The sequence below is a fragment of the Cibotium barometz genome, chromosome 7 (genome assembly GCF_041138505.1).
Source record: "Cibotium barometz isolate CiBa-2024 chromosome 7, ASM4113850v1, whole genome shotgun sequence".
Classification (NCBI taxonomy): Eukaryota; Viridiplantae; Streptophyta; class Polypodiopsida; order Cyatheales; family Cibotiaceae; genus Cibotium; species Cibotium barometz.
This window is the reverse complement of record NC_141052.1, coordinates 17,705,875-17,712,432: the sequence shown is the minus strand read 5'-3', so window position 1 is coordinate 17,712,432 and position 6,558 is coordinate 17,705,875.

The window sequence follows — 6,558 nt, the reverse complement described above, 5'->3', positions numbered from 1 at the left end:
GGGGCTCCTGAGAAAGTATTCTGTGAAAAGGGTCTTCCTTCACTTCTGAATCTCCTAGTATCTTGATTCTGAATTGGGCCTTGAAGCCTCTTTAAAGGAGGAAAGTTTGAAGTACTTTTCTCGGGGTTCGAAATCTTTTAAAGTTAGAGGGGGTGCAGGCTTTGGCGGGACCTTAACAACAAAGGCTTTGGCAAAGTCTTTTGCCATTCTTATTGCTTCGGCCATTGAGATAGGTTTGGCATTCTTTACTAAGGTGTCTAATGGCTTGTTCATTCCTCGAATGAATCTAGCCATCAGCTGCTCTTCATCCAATTGTGGGGAATATTTGAGGAGAAGGGCAAAAGCCTGATGGTACTCTTCAATTGTTTGCCTATCCTCTGCTTTAGTTCCAAGAACTCATTCATTTTAGTTTCAAGGAAGCCCGGAGGACAAAACCTCTTTCTAAGCTAAGCTTTAAGATGAGTCCAAGTCTGGGTATTCCGGTCGAGACGGTTAGTCTCACAGTGATTCCTCCAAGTGACCCTGGCCGTTTCCACAATCTTTAACCTGGCAAGAGCCATCTTTCTTCTCTCATTGTAGCCAGCTACATCAAAGTATTCCTCCATCTTTCTTCTCTCATTGTAGCCACTTACATCAAAGTATTCCTCCATCTTTCTTCTCTCATTTGTAGCCAGAAACTATTCCTCCATTGCCTCAATCCACTTTTCCACTACTTCACCTAACTGCTCCCCTTGACCCTTGAAGGGACTAGGTTGGGATCTGTTCAGGGCTTTTTGAACATCCGGATGATTAGAGGATCGGGTTGCCTTGCACGGGTCGTGCGCCTCATGACTGACAAAACGAGATTTTAACATGTACTACTATCAACGGCTATGATGTTTGCCCTCGTACATGCATACCACTTTTGAATATATGATTGATACCAATTTCTATAAATCATTGTATTTTGTTTACCGAACCATTTGTGTCCTCCTAGACAAGGAAGAGCCACTACAGAGATTATCTAGGGCAACAAGCCCTCTGAGACAATAGATTTTGAGGATGGAAACCCCATCGATAGGGGAAGATGTTAAGTCCATTTTGAGTTTAACCTAGCATCTCTCCATTACATGAGAGATAGCATAGTCTTGCGACGGCACTGTAAACATTATAATTATAAGAATGGCTAGCAATTCCATAAATCTATATATCTTGCAATAATTTAGCTTACCTTTTATTAATTTTTGGGCACCCAAGTGTGAATAACAGCCAATTGCATAAATAATAGCATTCTCATAATGCAAGACACAATGCCCCTTTGTGCCAATTGAGTCTAGTCTTATCTCTTTTCTCTCTGTGTGAGAGAGAGAGTTGAGAGAAGATAGAGCTACATTCTTGGTGCATGTTCCTCTTATGATTGTGTTTATGGGTGTGAGAGTATCTAGGAGAGCAAGTGTCCTAACCTAATGAAGAAAGGAAACCTAATGGTGATATCTTGAGAGGAGAAGGAAAAGGAGTGGAGATAGCTCCACTAGCACAGCTTGTAGTCTTTAGAGATACAAGTTTATAGATGTTGGTAAGTTCCCCAACGATGTGTTAAGGTAAGCATTGATGCATTAGGAGAGGGATAGTGTAGCCTCTGTATATGTTGAGGAAGATCCAAATGTAGTAAATGAGATTACCAATGTGAGAACAATGAGCCCATTGTTATCAACACTTTTGAGGAACATGTTCCCATTTCAAACAACAAAAGAAAGGTCTAGTAGTGAATCAGATGAAGCCATCATGAACAATGTCTTCAGGTGAAAGTTTAGCAAATGGGTAAAGAATAAATGCTACCAGACTACTAAACACCATGACGCACTACGAACGTGACCCACTAATTCTCAATGTCTTCAAGGCTATTGAGATTCACAAAGATTTCTCCAATAATTTGATCAAGTGATGATGCAAGAAGATAATGAATTGGTAAAGAAGCTTAAATGTAGAAAATAGCGTAACTTGTTTAGATCCAAAAGGCAAAATAGGAACAAAGCCTTAGTGAAAGATGAGAAGGAAGCCAAGAATATTATGGATTAAAAGAATTAAAAGGAACGAGATTACGCAAGGTTCTCAAACGCTTCAAGGTATTTGACATCAATTAGAGAAGCATGGTCCATTTGAGAGTACATCGCTCAAAAGATAGGCACTTAACAATCTCATATGATGGACTATGAGGTGGACATTATAGACCTTGGGAAGTATCCCAAAACAATGTACATTACCACTTACCTAGCTTTGAAGGAGGAGGAATTGATATAGTTTTTGAAGGAGTATAAGGATTACTTCTCTTGAACCTATAAGGATATGAAAGGTGTGCCACCACAGGTTGTTTAACACATAATTCCAATCATTGAGGGATCAAGGCCTATGAAGCAACAACCTTATCAAATGAATCCTAAATGTTGACCATTTATAAACATGGAAATTGATAAACTCTTTTTTTTGTAGAGATATTTTACAAAATTTAGCACACACGAATTGGGTATTATCATCGTCGTCAATGTGGCAATATGGAAATGCCATTAGCCTTTACCATACAATGTCTATGTTTTCAAGAGAGTGGTACGGGAAAAAACTTATAGCTTTTTGGATGGAATGTTTACAATCAAGTATCTAGAGCCTAAAAAGGCGAGAATAAAATGGCATTCCCAACCACATGGGGAACATTTACCTATAACTTAGTCATGCCATTTAGCCAAACTAATGCTCATATAATATTTAAGAGATTGATGTGTGGTGTGTTCAAGAACTACTTACAAAAGTGGTTGGAAATCTTTGTAAATGATCTCTATGTGCACTAGAAAGAGAATTTGCAATGCTTGAGACTTTGACATTTCAAAGATGCTCATTATATCATATCTTTTTGAATCCTTTGAATTTTCAATTTGGGGTAGAACATGGTGTCATATTATTGGGACACATGGTGTCATATTATTGGGACACATTGTGTCATATTATTGGGACACATTGTGTCAGAAAATGGAATTTCCGTTAATGATAATAAATTGAAGCTGATTCTTGAATTGCCAACCGCCCCCACCAATTATAAACAAGTGCAATAATTTATGGGTCATGTAGGGTATTATTATGGATTCATTGTACTTTACACTTATATAGTCCTCCCATGTTTAGATAGATCTCCCATTATATCTATTACTCATATTCTTTGAATGGACTAAGAAATGGCAACAAGCATGCTGAAAAAAGCATTGGCTAGTATACTTATTTGAAGACCACCTACTTAGTATGTGAGTTTTTATGTTCACATCGATGCCTCTAGCTTTCCAATCAATTGTGAATTGGCACAACCTGATGCTAGATTACCCAGTGTTCTTTGCAAGTAGGCAATTAGACAAGGTAAAAGTGAGCTATGCATCACTATAGCACATGAGGGATTGGTAATGGTTTATGAAGATAAGAAGTACATGTGCCAATAAATTTTCATTCTTTTTAGATCATCAAGCCTTGTTATACCTTATCAAGAAACCATGTACAACTAGGCATATTATAAGACAATTTCTTTTAATGATGGAGTTTGACTTTATGATCACAATCAAGCGGGGAAAACAACATATAGTAGGAGACCATATGTCAAGGATTCCCAACAAAGAACCATCCACCATAGGTGTTGATGAGATGATTAACTAGATGTGGGTCTGAATGGAGTTAAGAAATTTCTTAGTAACTTGCTTATACGAACATTGGTCACACGAAGTTTGTGCTTGATTCAGATCAAGAGATGGACAAGTAGTTTACTGGCCGTCCCTCTCAAGTCGTGGTCTAACCAGAATCATTCGGTTTAGTTCTAGCTTTCATTCTAAGGATTTTCTTCAGATAACATCTACTGAACTTCTAACCGTAAGAAAATTCCTACTTTATGAATTTCATTCCTTCTTAACCATAATAGATTAAGAAATGGTTTCATATGAGAATATTGGATTTTGATGAGAATACTCTTCTTCTATTTAATCTAATTTTGGGTAAATATCAGTTTGGTGATCTATCCACATAAAATACCTAAAGATATTCTTTCTACCACTTAATTTATCAACCCTAATTCTCTAGGTGGAATTATGGTGAAAATTCTTCTTTTGTTACCAAAATTTATTTCAAATCTATCTCTAATTAAATACCATAAAAATTCTTCTTTTAACTAAATACAAATATCCATTTTTTGAATAAGCTTAAAATTCCTCTTTTTCTTATTTAATGAATTCCTCTTTTATCATAAAATAAATTTATCTAAAATTCCTCTTTAAATTAAATAAAAATATTCATTATTTCAATTATACCAAGAATTCCACTTTTACCATTTAAATGATTGAATCCTAAATGTCATGAGAATATATCTTTTATCATTTAAATTTTCTCACGTATAAAATAAATTTATCTAAAATTTCTCTTTAAATTTAAATAAAAATATCCATTAATTCAATTATGCCAAGAATTCTACTTTTATATTTAAATGATTGAATTCCAAATGTCATGGGAATTTCTCTTTTATCATTTAAATTTTCTCATGCATAAACTAAATTTATCTAAAATTTCTCTTTAAATTTAAATAAAAATATTCATTATTTTTATATATCAAATTTTCTCTTTTTTCATTTAATTACATGGATCTCCATTATCATGGTAGTTTCTCTTTTTGCATAAAAATAAAAATACCAAAAATTTCTCTTTTCTTTAATTAATTATTTATGCATAAATACTAAAAATTACTTTTCCATGAATGTGATGAAAATCATTCTTTTAGCATAGGATGACCAATCCTAGAATATGGTAGGAAGTCCTCTTTTAGCATTATGCATAAAAATAAGATATGTATTAATTTCTAAACATTTTGTCAGCTTTGCTATTACTGATAATTTAAAAAAGAATAATACTTTCTAATACAATTATGATAGAATAACTATCCTTACAGAAAAGACAGGTTGGTCGATCTACTCCTGCGAGCGCCGCCTCTTCCCCCTCCCGTCTACCTTCCCCTGCTTCTCGCCGTCCCCGCCTCCTTCCTCGCTTCCTCCCCCGCCATCTCCCCCCCCGCCTTCTCCTCCTCCGCCTCCTTCCTCGCTTCCTCCCCTACCTTCTCTCCTCCCCGCCTCCTTCCTCACTTCCTCCCCCGCCATCTCTCCCCCCTGTTCTCCTCTGCCGCTTCGTGGCTCTTCCCCTCGCCTTCTCCCTCACCTCCCCCTCCGTCTCGCCCCTCCTCCCACCGCCATCTCTCCCCCCCGTTCTCCTCCGCCGCTTCGTGGCTCTTCCCCTCGCCTTCTCCCTCACCTCCCCCTCCGTCTCGCCCCTCCTCCCACCGCTAGCTCCCACGCCTCAGCTCCCCCCTCCCCCCTGCTATCCTCTCTCCCCCCTCCCCCCCCCCGCTATCCTCTCTCCCTCCGCCTCTCCGTTTCCTCGTAGGGCTGTGTCCCTCCCGTTGGTGACCCCGGTCTCTCACCTTTTCCCTCTAGAGGACTCCATGAAAGCCGCTTCGACTATCCCTGCTGCCGATTCTGGTCTCCTTCTGGAGTTCACAGATGCAGATCATCAGTTGTTTGTTTCCACAGTATCTGCTCTTGAGGCCTCCTCCTTGGTCTGCAAGATAGTGGGTAGCCGTCCGATGTGCAGAGAGAGCTTCGCGACCTTCTGCAAGGCAGCCTCGTTGGGGCGTGCCTGCCAAGATCATCAGCGTCGATTTTTTGGGACGTGGCACCAGGTGGATTTCGAGTCCCCCCAGGCAGCTCTCAGACGGTGCTGGCTCGGAGCCCCATTGCCCTCCGCTCATCCCGGGCGTTCCTGGCGCGATGGACTCACGGTTTCAACCCCGCTTCTGACCCGCTAGTAGGCACGACAGGTTTCCCCATCACTATGTGCATTCCTGGACTCCGCAGGGAGTACTTGCCCCTCTTGTCATCCATTGGCAAGGCGTTCGAGCAGGTGGTGGAGATGCCTCAGACAGCGGCTTCAGTGATAGCTCAGGTAGCAGGACTCCCGGCCATTCGTGTTGTGGTTCCGTCATCACCGGAGTCCCTCCCGAAGACGATCCTCCTCCCTTGTCTTTCTGGAGGACATCTGATACAGCGTGTGGAGTATTCCGGCCAGTGCTACATCTGTCGGGAGATGGGCCACCTCGCACGTGCCTGTCCCCGCCGCAAGGGGGTTCATTCTTCACGCTCTGTTGCCTCTGGACCCCCTTCAAGAGGCCCGAGGGGTGGCCATCAACCTCAGAGACCGGACATCCCTGGCTCGTCTCAGCAGGCGCCATCATCGAGCAGGCCCCGGCAGAGGATGCCGAGCAGACCCAGGAGGCTGGCGGATGGCAGGAGGTTTGTCGACGGAAACGCCCAGCCCGTAGGGACCGTCGCAGACGCTAGCAGCGCAGGCAGCACAGGCTGGCGGACAGGCTGGCGAACAGGCGGCTCCCCGGCTGGCATCCAGGCACCTACCTCCAGTCAGGGATAGGAGGCCAGCAGAGCAGGTCCCACCCCGATGGACGAGGATTCAGTCTCAGTGCCCGTTGAGGCCGCCGGTGGAGCCCCCCACGTG